Raw genomic sequence first — 27,462 nt, 5'->3', positions numbered from 1 at the left:
GTTATAATTCTGCCTATTATTTCAAAATTAGCTTTGTTACAGGTATATTATAATATGATGCCTAAGAAACACAAGCTTTATTTCCATTGCCTGTATGTCTATATCATTGTCTATATGTCTATATCATATCATAAACTAATCTTTATTCATTAGGCAGAATCCTTAAAGAGAGCTGGAAACAATTTTTTATTAAAATAGTCTGGTCCTGTTGATAAGCAAAACTGTGGCACCTGATGGTCTGGGACACCCAACTAAGAATTTTAGAAGTGTAAAAAAAAAAAACAGAAGAGCAGAACAAAACTGCCCAGGTGACAGAACTCAAGAAATAAATTCATAGAAAAGAACAGGTAGAAAATGAACACCTGAGCATTTTCCTACAGGAGCAATTTCTTCCCAGGACATCCACTTCTCTCCAGCTCAGCACCAGCCTTGCCAGCCTGCCCACACAAGAGCTAAAATAAAGCCCAGCCAGACCTGCCTTGGCTCTGCAGAGCACCAGCTTGTGCATTTCCCCAACCGTTTCACACCTAATTTACAGAGTACATTTATCCATCCCTGTATCGCCGAGATCTAACCTGGGGAGTGACTAGAATCAGAATCACTTAATTGATTAACACTTAAGTGAGCTGCAGAAAGCAAACAGAACACACTGGAAGACTTTCTGAAAATGCATTATTTTTATTCTGACTCCATTAAGCAGTCCAGCACTTTTGAAGGATTAATGAAAGAACTATCAAGGAATAATACAGAAGAGGAATGCTGAGTCTCAGGGAACATGCCAACACATGATGAAGTGCAGACACCTCTCTGGTAGTAATGAGTCAAGCCAGGATGTTCAGAGAACTACAGGGACATGTGAACTTGCCCACTTGATCAGTCACAGTTTATTTGATTTTTATGAAATAGCATTTTGATAATTCCTCCCTGGATCACAGACTGCAGTACTCATCAATTTACAACGGTCATTTTCAAAAAACTCACATTTTTTTCCACACAGAAAAGTCTACTAAGCATCCAGAACTGAAAACTTTCACCTTTAAATTAACATCAAAAAGCAGTCAGTCAGGGTATGTATACACTTAAGGATTATTTCCACAAACCTTTCGAAGCAGGACACAATGTTTCATTTACAGCTGCTATTTTTTAAGCAGGAACTGAAGACAAGCCCAGGAAGAACAGGAGTAAAAAAGTTTCTAAACAAACAACTTCCAGAGATGCTTTTTAACAGGACCAGACAAAACACTCCCTAAAGTTGCATTTACAAGTCGAAGCTGACCTCAGGCACCACATTGAGTTTGGATGAGAACCTACATGGGTACTGATCTTAATAATACTACAGGGGCAAATTTTGCACGGGGGAGACTTGCTCTTGAACAAATGTTTTCCAATGTATTAGGCATAGAGAAGCTTTTTTTCTGCATCAAGAACCACAAGTCACATTCCTTAATCTGTTTCTTTTCTTGACCAAATACACTGTGGACAACCTACAGAGGATGCCCCTCGGTCTTCCTCTTTGAAGCTCCCATCTGCAATTTCCACTAACAATGAAAATATATGGATTTCTCTCCCCTCAAAAATCACAGTCACATGCAAAAAATATATATATTCTAAGTTATTAGAGACAATCAACACTAAGAAGTTCTGATAGAGTTTTTTACTGTGTTAAATCAAGTGCCACCAGAGCCCACAGTAATGCAAAAACAGGGAGAGCTAAAGATGACAAGCAGCAGGAATAGCTGTGCAAAATGCGTAAGAATACAGGAACAAATCTGGTGACAGGTCTAATTTAACACAAAAGGAAATAAACACTAATTCCACATTTACCAGGCCTTCCTAGATCTAGTTATGCATGAAGAATATAAAAATGAAATAAGATATATTTAACTGTGTGTCCCAACATCAGTCTCAGGTGAGAAACTTCACTTGTGACCCTGAAACATTTAAACATCTGCAGCTCCTCTCACAACAGGGACCACTTTAAGGTCATAATTCCAGCAGAATCACTGCCCAGCCAGGCACAGGATGATGCAGGACTGTCCACTTGTATCGTACCCATCCAGACATTTTCTCCACATACTCCTGCACCTTTTCACCCACTCAGGAGTGAACAGGCAAAGGGAAGAGAGCTGGTCTACAAAAATAAAAATGGTCCACATCTCAAAACCCTAACTGTAAACCATCTCCCTGATCATAACTAAATGAACCAAAAGTTTAATAAGACTGGACATATTTAATTCTTTGCACTCTGTAGATTAAAGAACAATTAAGAGGCTGGAAGCTGAAAAGTGGCTTAAGCTAAAGTTACACAATTGTGTGGACGAAATTCATTTGGCCACAGGAAAGCATTTACATATTTAATATAGGATATTTTAAATAGCTTTATATTGGCCTAAAAATAGCATCTTGAATAGATTATTAGTGCAGTAAAATGCTTGCTTTATACCTAACTAATGAAACCACCAAACGTTAAAAATCCCACATGTAGAATTGTGCAGGCTCTTGACCATTTCTCTCTCTGCCTCGAACTCCAAGTTGTGGAGCTTTAGACCACCATATTCAATTAAAGCAATTTCAGACAACAATTTTCTAATACTTTCTTTACAGTTAAATACAACACTGGCCAATGCTTACCAGGTTACAATGCTAAGCAATTCAAGTGATAATCACAATGATGAATGTGTAATCTCATGCCCATTTGCCTTGATTTATACAAACTATCACATATAAGCCTCATGCATCCATTTTAAGTCACTGGGAAGAATCATATTTTTCCTGATCTAAGTCAGTGTTTGGTCTGAACTTAGGCAGTTCATTTTTATTTGTTTGCATTAACCAGAATCAGTCTTCACACATAGAGGAAGATGCCTGGGGCTGCACAGTCCTCTGCAATCTCAGCAATTGGCCCTCTCATTCCCTGTGATAGTTATGCTGAAAAAATAAGATAACCAAATTTCCAACTGCCCTAACAACTGTGGGAGAAACAGATCAGACTGTTCTTTACTTCAGAAGAAAAGGTCCCAAAAAGGTCAGTCTTTCATATGAAATACAGATCATTAACACTGGATACACAACTATGATGATGCTCACTTTTTGTTTAACTGGGATTTGATTGCACCTATTTCAGGATGTTCTATACTTTATATATATATGGCTTTTAAGGTCCCTTCCAAACCATTTTATGATTCTAAAACGCCCCAACTCTTTCATGTACTACTCCTTGGCTGCAAACAAAGCTCAAAAACAGAGAAATTATGATTTTTATTGACAACACAATAGTTTTGTGTTGAGTAAAGAGGCTGAATGAAACCACACCTGCTTTCATGCAAACTCTCACATTACGTGAGTTACATGCAAACACAACATGTAACAGAACAACTGACTACTCATTCCTAAAAGTGTCCAAACTCCAATTAGAATAAAATGATAGAATTCTCAAGTATCTGAAAAGACACTGCATTAAATGGTAAGAATTCCAAGGTCAAACACCCACCTTGTGAAGTGCTTTAGCCTGATTTGCACTCACCTTTTTTCAGAGACTAATTGCAGAAACAGCACCCAAACAATTATAATTTGTGACCTTTTAACATAAATGATAATTTCTTAGGCTTATTCTTTTATATTCCATTCTATATTCTTCCAAATAAAAGCTGCCCAAAAATACTTTGCATGAAAAACTAAATGTTCCCAGTGACAACTCTGATCAAGTCATTCTTTGCACATGAACACTGAAAGATGCAACAACAGCAAGAACCACTAGTTATTCTTATAACTTCAAGACTAAACCCTAAATATAGTATGTTTTCAAATCCTCTTTCCTAAAATTCAAGTAATATGTTCATTGCTTTAACTGAAAGCTAACAAAGTACAACTTGTATTGTGCTGCAGGCCATAAAGGCAATGTTCTTTATTTGAGTCATGGTTGGATGAGGATGAAAAGTAGTTTTTGAAAATTTACAACAGTTTTGACACTAGTGTGTGTTTATCGTTACAAGTTATCCCTCTCTATTTATCAGACTGACTCTAGACCTTTCACTACCTTCAAAAAGACAATTTTCATCAATTCTTCATGTCCTTACAGCTAACCATAGGAAACTGCATAGAACACATAGAAAATCCATAAAAAAGAATAAGGATAAGAGAAAGAATGTGGAATAAGAAAGAATATGGATAAGAGAAGGACCCCAGTGTCTGCTTCACTAAGGCAAGAGAGGCCATGGTTTAAAAGGAAAATTTAGTAATTAATTTGCCTTTAGCACAGCACTCAAGTGACATTTTGCTACCATTTACCTATCCTGAGTAAACATTCTGCTACATAAAAAATGTTCCCAAGGAAAAGGAAATTAGAATTATTGGAAGCCCTTTCTCCTCCACCCTAAACTGACATCACCAGCACTGCTTCCAGTACTTCACAGCAGACAGCTGTACTTTGCTTGTGAATCCCATGAAAATCTTTATTTCCCTACCCCAAACAAACCCTTATTCAAAATAAAACTGTTCTTAATTTCTGGAGAGTATTTGGGAGGCTTGGTTTCATACAAAACAGGGGGTGCCTACCTGCCTGTGGCAGCCCTTGCTAGTTTTGTAAATTGAGACTCTGGGTTTACAGTTGGAAAAATGAACTCTCAATTATGGAACAATTTCAATACCTAGTCTTCTAAATTTGACTTTCTGAAAGATGAATTCCCAGCCTTGACTGACTGCACCAAGATGCAAATACAGGTCCACAACATGACTACATTATTTATTGCAGGGCACACACCAGCCTGCAGGAAACATCCCTGACATCAGACTCTGCAGGTGCCTCCAGGAGCCACCATGACTACCAGGAATTTGTTTTAACACAACCTAAAAGGGCAAGGAGAGCCTACAACTGATTCTGGAGCTTCCCAAATGATCCCAGGATGGTAAAGCAGAGGTCAAAATGTAGACAGTCTGTCACAACAAGCACCAAAGCCTTGCAGGAGCAAAAAGAACCCTAATCTTTCTGCAAGGTGCCACAGTTCTAACTTACAGGTAAAGACAGCACCAGAGACAAACAACTGCTGCTGTTTTCAAAGACTTGAGACTTAAAGGCTTGGCTAACAAAAGATTTTCTACCCCCTTTTTATCAGATACCATTTTCTGTGGGATAACACAAAAAGCTTCCAACTTAGGTGATTCTTCAAAGGACTTCAGGGAGCACCCAGAGACCTTGCAAGATGCTGGACAGTAACACCAGGGCATGAAACACCTACACTGCAATAAGATCACCTCAAACAAGATGTCCCAGCTTGGACATACAATTAAATGGACATACAATCAATTTTTTGCACATGTGTACAAAGAATTCGTGTGCTTACATGAAAACTCAGCAAATTAAAGATGACATGAGCTACAACACAGCATTTTTCTACCTACGAGGAAGAATCCAACCAGTGTTTCTGGAACTCCTTTTCCCACAATTTAAAAGGGTTTCTGTACACCTTCTTTGTGAAATAGGCTGCATAACAATTACCTCATCACAACATTTAACAAGCACTTGTCACTCTGCACTGCTGACAAAGAAGAATCACTAAAACTTTTCCTCTCAAAGCAGGAGAAAAAGACAGAAGCAAAGGCTTAGTCACTTCTTCACATAACAGAAGTTTGCTGAGCAGTTTACCAAAAAATCAAGACATATTATTTCTCAAAGCAAAATAACACATTGCACTTGGAAGATGTGTGCTCTCCATACTGAACAACACCTGTTACATACCTGAAGGGGTTTCTTGAGCAAGCCAAGTCTCCCCAGGTGGTAATTACACTGATCAAATCATCCCCACACATGTTGTAAAAATGGAAAGAAAGAAGCAAAGGTAGTCTTAATGGATCAACAGCTTCTTCTGATTTTATGCAGCACACAAAAAGAATAAACATGGAAAACTCTGGCGATGCATTAAGGCAATTCTTACACCCAAACAATTTGATAATGTAACACTGCCTACCAAGCCAGTTTTTTCCATAAATAATGATTTAAACAGAATACTAGTCAATTCACCAAAAGATATCAAAGATATCCCTTTATTACAAATGATCCAAGTATCCCCCTTGAGGCTATGGCTATCAGAAAGCATTTAGTTGGCTCTCCAGCCAATAATTTTCCGATCTGTTTTATTATGAAACTGTAACACATTTTCAATAACTTGTAGCTTTGCTATACAGAGCAACAAATAATTTCCCAGAACCCTTTGGAAAATCTGACACACAAAATGATTCTCTAGTCAACTTGTGTATTATTAAGCTGAAAAAACCCCCCATATATCGGATCATTTGATCACTGGAGAGAATGGCAAAGTATTGGGAGCTTCAGGACAGATGGACGAACTTCAGGTCATATAAAACACTACCAAGGCTGTATTTGAAGAAAAATGTGAAAGTTTGTGAAAGCGCCCCGGGTGAAAATACTTTGTGTTGCTAAGAAACATCATCCCTGATGATGGATGAATTAAATTGTCTCAGTTAGCAGCCAACTCCAGGCATCCCTCGTTTATTAGGAGAATGTTTTCTCATACTGGTAATTTATTTCAACAGCTACATTACAAATAAAAAGCCCTACCTTAAAATGAAACTGAGAATTTCAAACTTGCATAATTAATGCTACAAAACAGAAGAGAGTTTACATCTTGAACAGAATTTAATAACTAACATCTAACAATGTAAACTCTAAAAATTAATATTAATACGTCCAGACTATTAAGAACTTATTTTAGGATTGTCTGCAGCGAAATATACTGTTCAACTCCCAAAATTACTCTATGTACAACCCAGTGAGTACAAAACTCTTCAAATATTTCTAAGCACCGAACATTAATCAATAATTAATCAATATTCAGGTAATCAAATTTTAAACATCACAGAGAAAAGCATATTCATTTGTCATGCATTATTATGATGACAAAAATATAAAAATTATGCATGAAAGAAATCATGCAAACTACCTGCTTTGGTCATATGGACATTGTCTTAATGTTTCATCTAGTTACTTTTTCAATGTCTTACTGTTTCTCTTGCAGGACAGATTGGTGAACTTAGGACAGTGAATCTTTGCTTTTCTGAAGTGTTTGCTGTTGAACTCCCACAGATCATACCTGCTTTGCCTGTCACGCACTCTACTCAGTGAGGTCCTTTCAAAGGCACAGATGGAACAGGGGAAGGCCTCCAGCTTCTCTCTTCCCAGCAGCTGCACACCAGGCCAGAGGAGCTCACCTGAAAGGAGAAAGAACAGCAAGCACATCTCACCTGGCACAGCCTTCAGAGCAGGACACAGCAACAGAGGAGAAGCACAGCAGGTGGGGAGCCCCAGTATGAGACCAGTCCCAAGGTCAGGAAGAAGCCCCATGATGGCTGCTCTGAGATGAGGGAAAGGGCAGGGCTTCCTTCACAACCCAGAGAGGAATATGCACAATTTTATGCCGCCCAGAAACCAACACAATTGTTGCACTGAAAACAAACCAAACGCAAAGACCCATTTTCCAAGAATACAGTTGGCAAAGGGGAGAGTCATTAAAGAAAATGAATTTTCATTTGTCTGATGCCAAGGCTTTGGGGTTTTTCTTCATAGTTACTCGATTGTGTTCTGGTGGAGATTTCAAGTTACAAGTCCCAAATTTTAGGCCTACAGAGTCCAATTTAGGGAAAAAGGTGGAAAACCCTCCACAAACCTTGGAGGGTTCTTTGAATCTCATCACAGCTTCCAAGTCAGAAATTACCACACACAGTTACATGCCAGTAATGTACTCAGCTAGTCAATACACAGAGGCAGCCACAGAGGCTCTTCATCCCAAATAACCCCACCACGGAGCAGAGTTCCCACTGGAGAGCCCGAGGAGAAGTATTTAACAATGATACCAATTTGGCTGCGCTAGAGGAGATGTGTTTCCTGTGGGCCTAATAAGGAAGAGCTTTACAATCTGAGCAGAAGCCTTTCAAAGCCTCAGAGGACATGTCTTATCTGCACCACTTCTGCTCCTGGAATCCCAGAAATCCTGAAGACAGAAGGCAGATCAGACTGCAGCTTTCCCGGGCACAGATGTTGCAATCACATCTGCCTTAACTCTAAGCCACAGTCCTTGTGCCTTCCCAACTCTGTTAGCATCTCTCAGTTGCTTTGGTTTTGGAAATGCCAGGGCAGAGGATAAAAGAGTGTTTCTGATCACATCAGGTGAAGTAAAATAACAACATAAAAGAAAAACATCTGCAGATTATATTCCAAGCAAGTAGCAAGGAAGAAAAGGTTTTGAAGCAGAAGGATTTCTTCCCCTTCTCCCCTGTCTACATCTTTCACAAAACAACACTTCAAATCTTGAGATCTGATTGATCAAAGTTTTATGGGGTATTTTTACATGTTCATCTAGCAGTCATGAAGAATGAACATCTGTGGGTCAGACACAGACGTATAATTAAAGATGATTTTCACACACCACTCAGAGAAACTGAGTCACCCATGGGTGCAGATCCATGTAAACATTCCTCATGATTTTTTTCAACTTATTAAAAATCCCCTCTCTAAACACCTATAGCTCCAAGATGTCAGATTTGATTTGTCCCATTTCAGACTGCTCAATGAAAGACACAGACAGAAAGAACCAAGATCCACAATGACTCAAAGACAATGAGGGAATCAGAGCACAACACAACCCTTCTGTGTTCCAGCTCCAAAGGCTGCGTCTGCAACAGAGTACAGGTTGCAGGACTCTCACTATAATAAGCTTCCTCTTGGCATTTTATAAATAAACCTGCATTTCAGTGCAGGATTATTTAACGTTTTTACTTATTACTTGATGGACAATATAGTTGCAAAATTTGGTAGTTACTGGGAAATGCTGCAAGCATTCTGAGAAACAGAGTTAGAACTGAGAAAAGTGGGACTAAGGGATTAACACCAAAACTGAAACTGGGATTTTAATGCTGAACACCAAAACTGAAAAATAATTCCCATTTATAATAATGATAGGAGCACCATATGAAAGAGATTTATCCTGTTCATCACTGATCCTAAGGTTGTACATTACACTCAGGTTTCAATACAGATGTATGAAACAAGCTCAAAAGAAAACCTAAACAATCTGGGAGAGTTAAATAGGGAATACAAAAAAAAAAAAAAAAGGTAAAGAAAGATGAGACCAGCTTCAAAATAGGTTAACAGCAGCTACAAGAATCATTCCCCACTACTGCAATATCCACTGCAGAAAAAGAAAAAAAGCTTAACAGGTTAGGAAAAAAAGAGAATAGTATTAGAGGAAATATGCTACCTCTAGGGATAGTTAAACACAGGATCAGGTTATGGAGGGGTTACACAAATCTCCACTGAACATCTCTCTCTGGCCTGACACTGAACTACACACTCACACATCAGCACAGGGCCTCAGCAATGACCTCCCAAGATCCCCATTTTCTTTCCTAAACTTAAAGGCTGCACAAGTTTAGGTTCCTGCCAGGCAACTCAGCAGGTGACCTGACTGCTCCTTAGAGCTCCAAGCAGGCTTTTGATATCTCTCTTTTCTAAACAGCCCAGGCAGGCTGTGATTGACAATTTTCTCTCACATGAAGCATGCTACCTTAAATGTGGAGTACTCAGAATGATCCGCCAGGGAAATAAAGTCAAAGCATAGAGAAGGCAATGGCAACTGATCCCAGGAATCCAGTCCTGGGAAGGAAATCACAACTGCCAAGCTGGGAAAGGATGCACAACTCATTAGTACCTAGAAATACAGACAGTTATATTTTCTTTTCTAGCACTTCCAATAAATAAGTCTTAGTAAAAAGAAGTATTTAACAAAGTACTTAGAGAAATAAAGAGGGAAGGTTTGACGTTCCTAAGCTTATTTTCACAGCGGTATGAAAGGAAATGAGGTAGAGTCAGAGCTAATTCTCCTTATATAATTTCACATGGAATGATTAGTTCTGCCCCAACAGTAACAGCTTTCCAGAGGGTCCTACTTGTCGCCAAGATTGCATACAGATGCTCTAAGTGTAGCTTCCTTATTCTCCACTGACAACCAACTTAAAAGGCCAATATAATATTCATTTTACTATAGAATGAAATTCACAGCGTGAATAGTAAAATAATGTCACAACTACCATGAAACTGCGGTGGCGTGTTGGAGGCTGTGACTTTTAAAAGTTTAATCACAAAATGCATTCACAGAGAGGAGGAGAGCAGCTCTGTGCTTCAGCCACATCATCCCCTTGCCACCGAGGATGTGCAAGAGCAGTGGCTGGACAAGGAGAGGGCAAAGGCCCAGAGCAGCATTGGTGTCACATGCCCTGCTGAATATTTTCCTTTGGAAGGCAGGTTTCAATCATTGCTGGGCTAATGCCCCCCTCTCTTAAGCCTGATTAGGACAGACATTCCACATGCTGAAGGTGCTAGAATTCCTAAGTCACCTGGGTCGCTTCTGGGTGAAATACCAATTACTGGGAATTCATCTCAACAAGGCCCACAAAAAGAAAGCCCTGAAAGACACCCCTCAGCCCAAGGGTGGACATATCACACGGATAATCCTAAAACTCCTCGCAAAAAAACCTTGTAATAGGTATTAGTACTCTTATAAAGCACTGCAGTGCTTTGTGTTTAATCCTTGAATAGACACTAGTAGAAAAGCCATACTCAATTCCAAAATTTCTGCTGCAAATTCCAGCTCAGCTGCTATTATTCCTGGCTTTTAAGGGATATATATATATTTCAAATATACATAATAGTAAATTTAACTATCAATGAAAAATTTAAGTCACATGCCAAAACAGCATGCAAAATAATAGCATACAAACTTTAAATGTGTGTACTTTGCAGTTTTTAGCACAACCATTTGTTTTACAAAAGACCTACAGATTAAATACAAAATATACTATTAGTTTTAGGCACAAGAACAACCAATTTTTTATGCCTTGCCTGAAATAATGACTAATTAGGCCAGCACCACCCTGCAGTCATTTCCATAAATCTTGCCTTTACATTTAAATCACAACAAGAAGAAAACTGACTTAACAACAACAAGAGCATATTTTTCATTAAAGTTTTCTTAAAGCAAGATCAGGACAAGAAATTATTCTGTAAAGTCAACAAGCTGATGTTATTGTTTATTTGGAGAACTTTACTCAGACCAAACAAAAAGTTGCACTCAGAAATTTGCTGTATTAAAACTGCAGTCAGCCAGGGGAAACTTTCAACTGGGAAATCATGAAACAGAATTTCACAGGATCTTGATGGATTTCTTATAAAGCAAAATAATCTCACAGCATATTCCTTGTGTAAACCTTGAAAAGAACCAGAATATAAAAGATGCAATATGTTCAACTACTTGTTGAATTTTTGGTTTTGGGCATATCTGTATGTAAAGTAAATATTAAAGCAGAAAGATACATAGGAAATACAATTCAGATGAAATGAGGAATGAAATGTACTTCAATTAAGATTTTTGTTCTAAAATGATGGGAATTACAGTGCTTCTGAGAAACCACTTGTTCAATTATATACACTAGGCAAGATACTTATAAAAACACTTTATTTTCATAATGCAACAGGGACTTTATTTCTATTTTACTTACAAAGGTGTCACCTGGTAAATAAACGCCAATAAAACAAAATCAAGATTTATTTAGTCACATATTCCACAATAAGGTTATTAACACACAACTCTGAGGTTAGCTTTTTTTCCCTACCCCAAAACTGATTGGAAAGAAGAGGAAAAAGTGGGATATTTCTCTAAGAGGTGGTCTAGAAATGGAGCTAAGCACACCACCACTGCTCTGGCTAATCATCCATCCTGAGTTTTAAGCATTCCCAACTATTTCCTTTAGCATGTACACACAAAGGTTTGTAGTATTCTGCAAGTTCTTCCATACAATGGCTTTACAACAGGTCTGTTTCTAATATGTGTATTTTATTAAGCTTTAGGAGGATTAACCAAGGTTCTCAGTTCTTGAGGAAAATAGGGCATGGCAACAGCAAGGTCTCCAGCCTTCATTCCAACACACTCGACTGCTGAATCCTGCCAGGGTGAGTCACGCCCAACATGGGACATGGATCCCATCCCAACAAGGAATAAAGCACTGCATCATATTAAATCTGCACCCAATTACTTAGGTGTGAACTCAAAGGGTGTGGTTTTATCTCAATGACAGCTTCTAAAAACGACTGTGAAAGAAATCTTGCACTCTGGATGGTGTTTTATCCATCAAGACCATGACCACCACACGTTTTCAGTTGCCAGAGGCACAGCCAAAGTGACCTTCTTAAGAAATATTGTTGCACCTCCAAGAAGAAAATATTACCATGGTATTTAGGGCAGTTCCATACTTGTACCACGAGCATCAGTAACACAGACAACCTGCTGCACAAACAGGCACTGGCGGCCCAAAAATAATCTTGGAAAAGTGAAGCCACAATGGTACACTGCTGTAGAGCCACAATACGTACAGATGTTTTCAGATGCAAAATTAATTAAATTCCCCTTTTTTGGGTCACCCTAACATTTTTTCACAGCAATTCAGCAAATTACATATGTAATACATTTCGAACATTTGATTATATGCAAACTTATATACACAAATATTTAAATCCAAGTTGCTTATCCAAGATCTACTTACTTTGGGATTTATGTATCACAACTGTTTGTGTTCTTTGCTTTGACCCTAAAAAAATAATTAATCAGGGGAAAACATACAAACCACTCTTAGTGCCTGGCCTTGCCTGTCTTCCTCCAACTTCTGCATTTCATCATTAGCGTTACATACTTCACTGTTAATTTTAGACATTCCTCCAGTTCTCATTTGGACATCAAAGAGCTACTCATACCCAAAATACCAGCAATTTGAAATACTGGCTTCCCTACTTATTGTCATTTATAACACGAAAAGATCTTTGATTTCTTGCCTACAGGAAACACTGCTGATCAAAAATAAAACATATATATGCTGCCATGAATTCCTATAGATGGGGTCCAGGATTTAGGATAATGGAACGGAGACATGGTTTTCAGATTTACATTTCCTACTCTGCCTGGCGCTTCACACATTTATTTTTACTTTCACATCTGACATGCAGCAATATGGCCAGCTAAGGTGCACGTTTAAGACATCCATTGATATAAATCCACGGAGAAGTGAAATTCACACCAGGTTCTGTGTCCTTGCAGCACTCGGGTCTCGCTTCCCCACCGATAACTGCTCCACTTATGGATGGCTGGGGGCAGCCCAAGGCTGGCTCTCCACAGCCCCTAGTTAGCAATTCTGCCACCAAAGATTAAAGTGATTCTCCTGCTTTACAAACTTGGTAGAGAACATTTCTCACATACAAATGGGGTAAAAAAAATTGGTAGCCAGCTTTTTTTCTTTTCTGAAATGCCTGCTGCATGAGTTCCTAACAGGCTTGAGTTTATATTTAGAGTTTGCTCTACACTTTTGCCATTTTTTTAAATTAAAAATAATAGTACATTACACAACGAATTCCAAACAATGAGAGACTCACTGTGTTCAAATCAGCAAGCCATTTGCTTTGGTTTTGTTACTACTCCCACTGCACAACAGCTCATGTCTCAAGCAGTGGAACAATCAACTTTAAGATGCAGTTCTTCATACCAGCATCATAAAATAGAATCATTAAACAGTTCAGGCTGGAAGGAAAATTAAAGATCATTTTATTCCAACTCCTTGCCATGGGCAGGGACATCATCTGCTAGACCAGGCTGCTCCAAGCCCTATCCAGCCAAGCCTTGAACACTTACCACTACTATAACCAAGAATAACTCTCAAACCACTAGAAATTTTCAGTTTACTTCCCTAAAACAGAACAAAATTCTGTTCATATGGGACTGTATATGTTACATTTGTGAACCCAACTTTTACAGAAACAGCAGTTACCACTTTTATTTAACCAGGTAGCATGTCAAGTCTATGCACAAAACAATTGGAACAGCTAATCCAGGACAGTATTCCACATTAAGTATTTGCTCAACAGCTGCAGGTGAAATGCCTTACCCCCACGGCTCTCCCAGGCTGGACTATATGGGATTGTTTGGGATAAAGACATTTTGGTCTTGTGAAGCCAAACAACGAGATGCACAGATATTTACATTCTTTTCTGTAGTTATACTCCAGCTTACAGACAGTAACAACTGAAATACAGCAAATGGTGCCAGAACTACTTGCCCTCTCTATGTCAGGAAGTGCTTGGTGTTATCACAGCTTCCAACAACCACTCAGGTTTTGCACAAGGAGCTGATTCCAGGAGCCCTGAATGAAGGAAAGTACACTAAACATGTGCTGATGATAAAATCATCTGCTTAGACACTTCCACCAGTGCAGGACATTGGTCAGAGACCACAAAACTTCGCTGCTTTGATCAAAACAGAAAGCAACAAACTCAACGCTGTAAATTGGGACAGAGGCCTAAAATGCTCAAGGCATGTGGCTCTGAGCTATGGGCTCAAAGCACTTTGCAGTCACAGAGTGCAGAAAACATTTATAAAAAGCTAAACCAGGAACTTTTTTGTTTTCATATTCTCAAATTTTATTGAGCAGAAATGTTTGAGGATAGTTTATTGCTTTTACCGGCCACTCTAAAATGGGCCTCCAGCCAGCCAGGTCTTTAAAATATGTCTATATCTCTGGTTTTAAAACAACATTAAGGAAGTTGTATAATTTTTACACTGGAGTCTGAGTGACTTAGCAGCAAAAGCGACAGGTTTCAGCTGTAACACAGGCACTTTGCAAGCTGTGGGCACCGCTTTTGCAACAGCACCTGTTGCAGGTGGTATTGATGCTAATGCAGGAATTCACAAGGGTTAATTAACAGGAGTTTAACTCATGGCACATCCCAAGAGACTCAAATTCAGTTGTACCAGAAATCAAACTGCATTGCATCAAGCTGAGGGAGGAGTTCTGTGATCTGTTTGTAAAGCACCAGCACCGTGAGCTGAGCTGAGTTTTTGTGGTGGGTTCCACCACCACTATCATTCATTAAAGGGGGAAATTGACCAGAAAGTTTGTAAACAAGTCAATTACAAAACAGACTCGTGCATTGCTACAACTGTAAACAGCAAGGTGTTTACACTATACTGAGAACAACCTTCACTTTCTTATATATATACACAAACTCAAAAAAAACAGGACTGATTTTAAATCCTATCTCCCCTTTATGCAACCTGGACTCACAGTATTTAAACTGACTTTAGCACATCTAGACTTTTAAGAAAAGGGAAAAAAGACAAGGCAAGAATACACTTGATATGAAGCCTTGAAAGCCTCAATTAAAATTCAATATTGTGCTTCGTATAGAGGCTCTTTACATAAAAACCCTGTCATGGTTTGAATTTAAGGTTAACCAGGTTAACAGAACCCAATAAAATAGTTCTATTGAATTATGCCAAGCCATTGTTATAACCCACACTGAAATCTGCTATTTGACTTTACCTGACTATTGGGCTCAACTCTGAACCATAAATTAAGCCTCAAACTATTTCCCATATTCCTTTAAAAAAACACAGTACATCCTTTTGCACCTTTAAAGGGTTCTCTCCTCCAGTCTGCTACTCCAGTCATGTGTTAAAAGATTTGTGCAGCCCTGCCAAGTCCCATTCATCCCAGACGCACTTTCCTAAAGTTGGGATGTGTTTACAAAGTATATTTAAGCAGCTCCTCTGCTGCAAAGTGCTCTGTTCCAGGGCATACTTAGCTTATAATAATAAAGCCGATTTCCTAAAATCCACATGTTTCGTACAAGTAGTGTTTTTAATGTCTCTGTTTTCCTCCTTCTTAAAAGCTTGATGGAATGCCAAAGCTAAGGGTGCAATTTCTCCGGATAGCTTCACCAGCAGAACTGCTCATACGTATAAACATTTTAATTTTGCTACTTAGAACCAAAGCAGATTCAGATTCTGCCGCTCCCTTTAACTGCTAACAAAAAGCAGCCCCTGCCCTCCCTGCACACCTTGCGTGCCAAAACAAAAGGGCAAAAGAATCAGAATGTCTGTACGGAGCAGCCTCCCCACGGGCACCGCGACCGCCCGGGCCCGGCGGTGGCTGCGGCGCGGGCCCAGGCCGGGCCAGGCCGCGCTGCCGAGGGCCCGCCCGCCCCGGGAAGGGGCCGGGGCAGCCGCGGCCGCTGCCCGCGCTCCGGGCCCCGCCGGCAGCCATGTTAGAGCGGCGGGAGGCGGCCCCGCGGCTCCGGGGAGCGGCCGCTGCCCGCCCGCGGCGCTCAGGGCACGGCGCGGCCGCAGGTGCCGGGAGCCGCGGCGGGCGGAGCCGGCTGCTCCGCTCCCCTCGGTTCCCCCCGCCCAGCGCGGCGGGGCTCGCCCGGAGTCCTCTCCCCGCCGCCGGTCCTGCGGCCGAGCGCCCGCCCCGCTGACCCCTTCCCTCCCTGCCGGCTGGCGCGGGCGGCCCCGCTCTCACCCCACCCCGAGGGCGCTCACCTCCTCCTCTTCCTCCTCCTCCTCCTCACTCCCTCCTGGAGACCGTCGGCACCGACGCGCCGGCGTCCCGGCCCCTCCCTCAGCTCAGCGCCGGCCCCCCCTTCCGCCCCGCCGCCCGGGGACCCTCCCTGCCCGCGGGGACAGCGGGACGGGCCCCGCCGGGAGAGCCCGGCTGCCGGAGCGGGGCACGGGCGGCAGGAGCCCGGGGAGAAGCGACGGAAAGGGAAACAGACCGCGCGAGGAAAGCGCCGAGCCCCTCAGCAAGAGTTTTGGGAGCGGGGAGGGGTGGGAGGAATAAATAACAAGGAGTTCTGCACCAGGTGGGCTAAATAGAAACAATTAGAAAGAAGATGGTTTTCTGGGAGAAGCCGCTGAAAAGAGTGACAATCAGGGCTGGTGCCAGCTAGATGTGAGTAGGAGGTGTGTGTGCTTTCGGTAATTCAAGCCTTCTCAGGTGTTGCAGCTCCTGGGAGAGGCTGAGCAGGTGTTATCTTAGAATCATCATAGATTGCTAAAATGGTTTGGGTTGGAAGGGACCTTAAAGACTTCCTTGTTCCAACCTGCTGCTGTGGCCAGGAACTAGACAGGTTGCTGCTACTAGACAGGTTGCTCCAAGAACCATCCAGCCTGGCCTTGAACACTTCTAGGGATGGGGCAGACACAACTTCCCTGGGCAACTCATTCCAGTGCCTCACCACCTTCCCAATAAAGAATTTTTTCCTAATATCTAATATAAACCTGTTTTCTTTGAGTTTGAACCTGTTCCCCCTTATCCTGTCACAGTATGGTCTTGTAAGTTGTCTTGTCACAATTTTCCTGTAAGTTCCCTTCAGACACTGGAAGGTCACAATGAAACCACCCCAAAGCCTTCTCTTTTCCAGGCTGGACAATCCCAATTCTCTCAGCCCTGTGTCACTGGAGAGGTGCCCCATCTCTCTGACCAACCTGGTTGCCTCCTTTGCAGGTGTAATTGTTACAGGCAGGTGTATCAACCCTCTTATTGCCCACACTGAGTAAGAAACCTTCACAGCAAAACTATTTCAGAGGAGAAATGTTTTTTGTCACACTGGTGCAGTTTAGCGTGGTGTTATCTCTGGTATGTAGACAGAAACTTTTTTTTTCTTCTTTTAATAGGAAGTCAAAATGAGTAACACCTAATGGAGTGACAAAGCAGAATTTCCAAAGAGTACAGCTGTGAGAAGCATCAACACCAGTAACTTGAGGAATTATGTATTTTTTTTCTCTACTCTGGTTAGTCAGTAATTATGAAAGGGTGACGAGAAGGCTGATTTGCATGAGAAATACTCTTAGGATAATGCAGTGTTTAGTTTCACAAGTTCTTAGGTTCAAAAATCCTGGTAAAGTTTTTTTCCAATAGCTTTCCACTGTCCTGCACTTCTGAATTCCTGATACCGCAAAGCTGTGGAAATGTGAAAATGTCACAAAGGAGGCAGTTCTTCATAGGTTTTACCAAGGCAGAAGTGGTAAGACCTGAAAATCTTTTAATATTTATCATGCCCATTATAAATAATTTTATAAGGTTGTGTCTTTCAGACAGGGTGACAGATGAGGAGGCCTCCAGTCCAGCTGAATAATTTGCTCCTGGCATGTGCTGGAACGCAGACAAACAGGATGTTTTATCCCCAATTTATGGATAGAAAAATTGAGGCAAGGAAGTGAAGGCATTTATTTTCCAAGTGTAAAAGTGCTCATTTGTAAGCAGGCAATTTAGGCCTGAACTTTTTTTTTTTCTCTTTTTTTTTTGAGGAAAAGGACCATGTATATACAGTTCCCATTGAAACTACACTTGAGGCACCCAAGCAGAAAGTCTTTGGCCATACTCTTTTGGGGTCCTGCAGCCCTAATCCCATGTTCTAATTGGCCAGTAATCTGTGGACAGATATTGTAACAGTTCCTTTAGAATATTTTTCTACTTCTCACTCATTTGCATACTAATGGCATAAAAATAGGCACTTCCTGCCAGTAATTAGTTGGAGCCCAGAATTTAAAGAAAGAAAAACACCACAGCATTATGGTAGATGGATGGTACTGAGGAAGCTGCAAAAAAGAGTCACTTCTCTGGTGCTCAGAAAGTGCCTTTAATTTAGAGTTCAAGGCTGGCAACTCTGTTACCTCTGTGTGACAGGGATTAACTGTTTGCTTGGCCTAATAACTTTGCTTCTAATGAGCCCCTCTAACTTTTTTCATGGCAAATCACTCGATCTGTCCTGCGCCCAGGCTCGCTGCTGTAAAATGTTTTTTTCTTTTTTTGCCTTTTTCCCAGAAGGAATAGTGCTGGCAGTGAAGTCTGTGAGTGGAGTTCCTTGCGGATCACCGTGCCTCAGACCAGCACGGGGGCTGCTCAAGGGTTTCTCACCTAATGAGGCGCTGCGGAACCCATGCCACATCAAGTCATGTGGTGTTCTAGGTTAAAAGAGCCCTTTAGGAGCTGTGTGTAAACATGAGGTTATTTGACATCTCACATGTAGGCCGTAGACTGACTGCAAACCAAGCCGATGATAGCTGGAAATTTTCCTCTTCTGATGTAGCAACATATTGGGTTTACATATCATGGAATCATGGAACAGTTTGGGTCAGAAAGGACCTTAGAGGTCATCCAGTTCCAAGCAACATCAGTGAGATGGTGAAAGTTTATTTTGCTGCTTTCATTTCCCTACATTCTGGAGATCCTCAGTACATGGTGCTGCTGGAGTGAGTCCAGCAGAAGATACAGGCACAGTTGAGGGGCTGGAGCATCTCTGTTCTCAAAGAACAAGGGGATGGATCCAATAAAGGGTGTTTATGCTGCTTAAGACTGAAACCTGCAATGCAGAGTAAGTGTTTGGTTCCCCTAACAAGATCCAGAATCATGGAATGGCTTGGGTTGGAAGGGACCTTAAAGGCCATCCAGTGCCAACCCCTCCTGTGATGGCCAGCAATGTTCCACTGTCCCAGGTTGCTCCAGGCCCCATCCAGGCCTGGTCTTGGACACTTTTAGGGATGGGGCAGCCACAGCTTCCCTGACCACTCTGTGCTAGGGCCTCCCCACCCTCACAGGCAATAATTTCTTCCTAATATCCAATCTAAACACACGTTCTTTCAGTTTAGAACCCTTCCCCCTTGTTCTGTCATTCCAGGCCCTTTTCCCCAGTCCCTCTCCAGCTTTCCTGGAGCTGCTTTAGGCGCTGGATGGGGCTGTAAGGTTTCCTTGGAGCCTTCTCTTCTCCAGGCTGAGCAAATCAGCTCTCTCCATTTCTGGAGATGCTCCACCTTTCTTACACCTTTTATTTTGTCTTCCCTCCATCCAGCCCACTTTGTTGCTAATCTTAATGTCAACCATGTGCCAAACTCTCTATTACATTGTGCTGAACTTAGAAGTGAAATTGTGTCACTTTTTTTTTTTTTTTTAAATCTTGAAAAGCAAACCTTGTGAAGCTTGTATCCAGCAGAACTATAGTGCCAGAAAGTATTTGCCTGAAAACTTTGAGACTGTAGCTTATTAAAGCACAGATCCTTAAGATGATTGGGTCTATTCCATTAGTAGATTTATAAAGTGTGCAGACTGGATAAACAACAGTGACAGCTTGGGGAAGTGTATGCACCTGTTTATTAAAAAGACGTTAACAAGGGCAAATCTAAAATAAGAACATGTACCACAACCCAATTTTCAGCAAATTTTTATGCATGCCTACACTTAAGGTTACCAATGTTATTGGCAATTTCTCTCTCTCTTTTCTCTCTCAGAAGTACACGGCAACTGATGAGCACGGAGCATCTGTGGCAAAGGAAAAAAATACCGTCTTCAAATTTTGAGGAGCAAACATGACCCTTTCTTTCTCTACTGTTTTCCACCCACATTCAGTTACTGTGAGAAAAGAAAGAAAATTTAGAAAAAAAAAAAAGAAGCAGAAATATTTTCTTTGCAGGGAATGTATTGTTCTCTAATTCACAAGCAAGCACTTTCATCACCTCTGCTTCCATTTTGCTCTACATCATAAGTGACAGCGAGTTTTCTGTATTTTGCTGGTATAACTTAGAAGGGGTCACAATTCTAAAAGTTCTCCTGCAGAACTGAGTCTTCTGTTTGGATGTATGCAAATTCTACAGCGCTTATGCCACTTGTACTTTGCAGATAGGTATAAGCGTATGCAAAAATGGAGATTATATGTGTACATGCAAGTTTTCAGAATTAATCAGCCAAGAATGTACAAAAACTACAAATGCTTTGCTGAAACTTGGCTCAAAATAGATTTATGAATTAGCCTGCTATAGCAGCTTTTACTCAAGCTTGCTAAATGCACTCAATTTTTATAAATAATTAATAACTTTTAAGATCTGCATGATGATGGGGCTTGGAGCAACCTGGTCTAGTGGAAGGTGTCCCTGCCCATGGCAGGGGCATTGGAAGGAGATGGTCTTTAAGGTCCCTTTCAACAGAAACCATTCTATGATAACGCTATTGCCCCAGAAAAGCATTTTAACAATATATCCCAATCTTGGGAGGACCTGATGGTACTTTTGTCTATTCAAAATTTCTGTCTTAGTGTTTTTATAAGTACAAAATGCTGTTGGCCTGGAGCCCCTCCAGGATTAGCTCTTAATCCTCAAAGATATGTAAGTGCTACCACCTTACTTTTAGAGATTGAAAACAGGAAACTGCATGGGTTAATAACCGAGTAAATAATTAAAATGTAGGCTCCAAACTTGTCAAAAGTATTACAAGCACAGTCACAAACCCTTCTTGGAGTCACCTTCATGTCAGTAGTTGATGTGTATATTTTTGAAGACAAATCCAAGCCCTGGACTTGCCTGAGTCCTGTGTTTCAGAGTATGGCCAGGGTACAGGATAGGTCCCTCAAACACATCTGATTATTTCTGTTATTATGAACTGAAGCAAAGGGTCCTGGAACATTTCTCACAATTCAGCAGGCAAAAAAAAATGCAATGTTTTACTTCAGTCTACCTTTTACTAGAGCTGGGTACAATAGGATGTGATTATTTTAGGAACATTAAAAATATCTACTATCTTCCTCCCATGCTAGGTAGAATAGTAGTCTGAAGTAGTTTTGCTTTGTAATTTTCTGAAACGAAGAATTCTGACTTAACCAAACCTCTTCAGAAGGAAGCTGGCTGATATTATCTTACTTCCCTCTTTTCTTATTGTGGAATTGTTGAGAGAGTGCCAGTTGTTGCTACTTGTCATCACAACTTTCTAGTCCATATTATTGCTCGTTAGAGGCAATAAATGTTAACCAGCAGACTGCTTAAAACTGACCAGTGTACAGAATTTGAGTGCATACGTAATAAAATGAAGACATTGTAAATCTGGGTTTGCACTCATTAGTTGTACACACACATAATACCTACCTTCTGAAAAACAGTTCTCCTTTATTTATCTTCATTATATTTGTTCAGCAATTTTTTTTAGGATTTTTATTACTTGGATGTTATAGTACTCAAGGGAATTAATGTTTCTCTTTGAGGGGATTGCAGCAAGGCTCATGGACACAAGGGATGCCAGAAATGGGAAAACTGGGAATGTCAGGATGAAATACCAAGGATGATGATCACTAGGATATTTTTGTCCCACATGCACAGTAATAAGGTTGTATAAGGTACCAAGGCTGCTGAAGTGGGTGAATGGATCCTGGGGCTGGTCCAGCAGACAGTGGATGTGTTAAGGGATGTGCAGAGGGCTCACTTGCTCTGCTAGGACTGAGCTAATGTACAGCTGATTCCTCTCTTGGGGAAACTTCAATTCTGGGTTTCAAAGGGGACCCTTTCAGTATTCCTAATTATATTTTTGGCTACAAAGCCTGGCAGTCTTATAGAGTTGTTGGGGTCTCTGACACCAAAGGAGTGTAGCCTACAGAACTAAAGATTTTATACCAATGCAAAAGATTTTATACCACTGCTGCCCACTGCTCAGAAAGGCAATGGTATAAGTACCCCCCCCCCAAAAAAAAAAAAATCAAGCTCTGAGCAGATTAACAAAGCTGTTTGCTATTATGGACAAAAGCAGCAGGGAGAAAAAAAAAAAAAAAAAAAAGGAGAGGAAATGGGCTGTATTACTGTGAGTTGGCACAGAAATGAAATACCAGGCTGCAATTTATGTATAGTAATTGTTCACGAAGCATTCTTTGGGTTTTGATAGTGACTCATTGTGTTCTTTCTGACCTTTGATGTACAGGATGGGCTGCTAGAAGACAGAGGAAGCCACAGTAAGAATATAAAACTTTATTAACTTAAGATTTTGTTGGTTTGTTTGCTTTTTTTTATTATTGCTCATTGGTAGTTAGTATCTCTGGAAAAGACAAACAAAGGCATTTACCTTGAGCCCTCATGGGTTTTGCCATCTCTCCCAGGCTTTTGTAGTTGAACAAACAGTTGAAAAATAGCTTTGGTTTTAAAAAGGAAATTTGCTAAACAATTGGTTGCTGACGTTGATTACTGAGTTCTGAAAAATAAGATAACTGATTGCAATACTATTGTGTTAGTAGCCCAGGTAATAGGCAGTATAAGCCCTGCTCTGTGCAAGACACAAAAAAGTTATCACAAAGATATTCTTCTGAGTGTATGTTTTATGTTTTAAAGAAAATTATGGAAAAAAGCTTCCATAGAGTCATCAGAGTAGACACAAGAGGCTCTTCAGCACCGTTAAGTTCCATTATGTAAATCCACAGTGATGTAAGCCAGACACTGTCAAGTTTGATACGCCCCAAATTTGACCTAATTAGCCATTTGGTTGTTACTTTTTTCAAAGCTTGTGCAACTGGGCTCAGTTCAAGATATAGATGCTAATTGAACACGTAACCTACAGGTGCTAAAGGATCCTCACAAAGGAAGGCCTATCCTATTAGGAATGCAAGTCAAGGCCCAGGGTCATCAGCTCAGATGGTGGGGATGGGAAAAGAAATCCCATCTACAGCTCTCTTCACATGGCCATGTTATTTCCAGGAGTGAAATTCAAATTCAGGGTAAACCAATGCAATCTAATAGAGATTTGCCAACTGGAGCCACTGGGCTTCAGGGAAGGAGCGTTGCTTCAAGCTTTAGAAATCTGAGACTCTATGAGGCAAAGCCTGAAGTGGTTTATCCTACCCCCAGTAACAAACACACCCCAGTGCAAGCCACAGATGAAATTTTCTCTTTCAGTGACCCACCATGTGATCTGTAGGTGCATGGCTTGTTCCAGCTTTGTCTTTCACCTTTCCCATCCCTGTCCGAGTGCCCCCAGCCTGAGATCGTCACCTTTACACCCAGGTCCTCTTCCCACCCACTTGCCAAGACTGCAGTAACCTTTTGTCATGACTACACCTTGGCCCAGATGCTGCAGTGTAAACACTCTCTGCTGTTTCTCTGCAATGCCCAAACCAAAATGAAATGAGATAAAAAGAGCTGCACAGCCTCTGAGTTTCCTGGCTTTTATCTTTTTATACCAAAGCCTTTGTGTTAATTTTGCATAGCTATTTTTACATGAGGAATAATATCCTGAATTACTGCTATCACGTGCACTTCAGAATCCCACCTCACCATCCTCAAGTCATCTGGCAACCTGATAGTGTTTCCTGCTCCTTGCCTCACATCAGTGCTGCAGAGAGCTTTGCTAAAAGTTTCACATCTGAAAAAGCAGATGATTTGGCAACACCTTCCTATAGATATTTTTTTTTTCCCTTAAAGAAGTGTGCCTGTCTTTGAGTAAACTTTTCTTTCCAACTGTTCTTTTTTGTCAGCTTGCCAGCTCAACTTCTAGTATTGTTCTGCAGAGATTGCTGTAAGGAAAAATGAAAGAGAAGAGAAAGGTAGAGAACTGGGGGAAAGGGAAAAAGGGTTCAAAGGGCATTTAAAGCCTGGGGAGCCTAGCATGGAAAGGGAGATAGGCTTAGGAAACAGGGAATAAAATGGTGGAATGAGAGATAAAACAAAAACATAAAGGATAAGGGATTAGAGAGATAAGGAGTTCAAGAGATGAAATGTGAATAAAGGAAAACAAGAAAAATAAGGATGAAAGGGAAGAAGTGACAGGAGTAAGACATGTAAACAATTAACTAGGAAAATATTCTGTTTATTTTAGTGAAAGAAAATTATAGTATCTTTATTATTCTCTGGTTTACTAGTTCAGAGGAATTTTTCAAGCTAAGAGCTGACACTTGGGTAGTATTACTGAACAATGATAAATATAAGACTTCCAGTTGTTGACTTAACCCATTCTGAATTTCTTTAATTAATATGCCATTCAGACAGCTAAAATTTGGGTGACAAGAACAATAAAAAAATATTAACCTTTGCAATAGAAAGTGCAGATCTGGAAGAACCCTTCCCAATATTTGCAGTTAAATCTATCAGGTCATTGATAACCACTCCAGAGCAGAGTGGCACACTGAAGATTAATACCACAGATGAAGAGAGCAAAAATATTTAAAAGCAGTGCTGGGTTCAAGTTTCTGCATTTCCCACTGACCAGGAGAAAATTGCTCAAGATCACCATTTTTTTGTGAAAGTATTTCACTATTTTTTTGTCCCCTAAGATATTTATCGTAAAGTGTTATCAGGTCTCAGTTTCTGCCTGAGCTGTTCACATAGGTCACATAATGTGGTGGAACCCAGATAATAATGCTTGTTTTCCCTTCTGAGCACATATCATCAGGAAGCTGAAATTTTGTCAAAGCCACTCGGCTTTTTTGGGTTTTCTTTCACAGAAAGATTTAATATTCCTACAAGTCTAAACTCAACATCAAAAAGGCCTAACAAAAGGCCCCACAGTTTTTGTGCTTGATTCTGGAAGTCACCAAACATCTCAGTTAAGCCATTATCCCTCCCTCTCCACTACCCTTAAATTTGCATAAAATGGTTCAGATGTATAAAGATAATATTCCTTGAGGTCAGTTACTTGACATATATTTTTTTTTCTGTCCATGTAGCTCCAAAGGCTTCTGAGCAGGTCTCAGGCTGCTCTGAAGGTTTCTGAAGACACAGTCAAGGTGTTACACATCCCTTTTCCTCACACTCGATAGGACAATCTCCCAACAGGATTTCTTCCCCTGGAGCATCTACAGAGAAGAGGAAATGAAGTCTCTAATGATTGCCAGTCCCAATTCTGGTGCCATCCAGGCCTATTAATTCTGTCAGAGGGAGAGGAACCTTAGCATTTAAAGGTTTGTTTCAGTACAAATCATGAGTTAGTCGATGGAAAACTGGATTTACTTGAAAGCGACAAAACCACATTAAAACAACCCTAAAACAACCTTGTTCCAACCCTGTGAACCCAAACTGAGCAGCCTAAAGCACCTAAGAGCCATAGGAGGCAGTTGTGTGTTTACAGAAGGACCCAAGACTTACGTCCTCTCCTAAAGTATTTGAGGTATTGCAATGAGAAACCACCAGTAACAAACAGCAATTTAAACATCCTAAATTACATTGTGCAAAGTCTCAGCTTGCCAAATGCCTGAATGAAAAAGGATGTGGAAGATGGGCTCACTTCATTCTAATTCATCCCATATTCTGAGAGTATCTGTTAAAAATAGGACATTTTCTATTCCCTAATAATAATAATTTTCCATAGACAGCTGTTGATGTGCCCATAGGTTCACAATAGCTCTTTTTGCAGTGGATTGTAATAACAACTTCTTCAACTCTGTCTTTGAATTCAGAGCTGTACGAGCTATTCACAGCGAGCACTTTAATCAGTGAATTTCAGCTTTTATTCTGACTTTGGTTTGCTATAAATGCTGCACGCAGACATTTGATATAAATAAACTTTGCCCCAGTGATTTGTTCACAACATGTTTTCGCAGAGGAGTTTCAATATCCATTATTACCATTGCACAACTGCTCACCTTGGCTGACCAGGGTTGTTTGTTCTGGGAAAGAAGCAGTCACAGAGAGGAAATCCATGTCGTGGGGCCATGATGGTCTGATGGATAAGGTGTGCTCGGTTTAAGGCAGGAGGAGCAAGATCACAAGACTAAAGAGGTTTTTAGGACTATTTTAATATTTCCGTTCCTGTTCCCTTGACTCAGACCTTGCTTGTAACATCGCTGGGAGAACAAAGAGGCCACTTGAATGTTATAGGCTGAGGTCAAATTGAAAATTAATGATCTCTTATCACATTCAGACAAAGCTCCAGCTGCAAAGGGTGGGGTTGGGTGCTTTTCTGGTTTATTTAATAGCCACTGAATCAGGGCTCTGAACAGGGCTTGCCGAGTTAGAGCTGCAAAAGATGAGCTCACATGCCATTTTCTGAGTCCCTCAGCCATGCCCTCACCAGAGCCTGGCCTGGCAATCCTTTGCATGGCTGGTATCTTCCAGGAGAGCAAACGGAGTGCAAGTTTAATATCTTAATGAAACAAATGTCAGGCATTTGTTTTATATGAATAAAACATCTTTGGCATAAACCACAGCGAAAAACAAATTCCAAAAAGGTTGTAAATCAGAATTCAGCTTTCAGGGCGCTAAAATGTGTGTGTGAAAAATTATGCTGAAGAGCCAGCTCTATCTAAACTAAATCGTTTGGCAATGCCCTGTCAGCGCGGGAGAAAATGGATGTAATGTGCACATATGCACGAGGAGTGACTCAGAATGATGTGCAAGTGTTACTGTATCTACTCCAAAAGAAATACCTGGAAGTCAGGAAATACGGCTCCACGGTTCAGCAGATTTGTCTGAGGATAGATGTTCTGGTTTTGAAACTCTGGTTTTTCCCCAGAGTGCTGTAAAGATGTCTCATGCAAACAAATACAGTCTGGGTCAACCGATATCTCTGGGACTATTGCACAAAGTATAGTTTTATTTGGTATTTATGGGAGAAGATTTTCAGAAGGAAAACATGCCTGCTGGCAGCTTAAGGACCAAACAATAGATTGATATCTGTAGGTCCTGGAGCAAGACCTGTAGCCTAAACACACGCACATTAATCTGTGTGTAAGTCCAGGCATTTCCTTAAGTAGTCACGACAGTTTAATTGCCTATGAATATTCATATAAATGAGTTTTGTTTGGAAGAAGGGCAGCAATCTCAAATACTTGTACCAATCTCT

General features: G+C 40.7%; 1 protein-coding gene across 14 annotated transcripts in view; it reads right to left on the bottom strand.

Moving 5' to 3' along the window:
* The window catches only part of GTDC1 (glycosyltransferase like domain containing 1), a 180,236-nt gene extending 163,710 nt beyond the window's left edge, over nucleotides 1-16,526 (bottom strand). For all 14 annotated transcript variants that reach the window (XR_010028526.1, XM_063161562.1, XM_063161570.1 and 11 more), the window contains exons 1-2: nucleotides 16,428-16,526; nucleotides 7,107-7,224 (exon numbers count right to left, since the gene is read on the bottom strand). The gene's annotated coding sequence lies outside the window, so the exon portion shown is untranslated. The remainder of the gene's footprint in view (nucleotides 1-7,106; nucleotides 7,225-16,427) is intronic.
* Nucleotides 16,527-27,462: the final 10,936 nt, after the last annotated feature.

This window comes from Melospiza melodia, chromosome 8 (genome assembly GCF_035770615.1).
Source record: "Melospiza melodia melodia isolate bMelMel2 chromosome 8, bMelMel2.pri, whole genome shotgun sequence".
Classification (NCBI taxonomy): domain Eukaryota; kingdom Metazoa; phylum Chordata; class Aves; order Passeriformes; family Passerellidae; genus Melospiza; species Melospiza melodia.
Note: the sequence above shows the minus strand (reverse complement) of the source record. Positions and strands in the feature narration are given on the sequence as shown.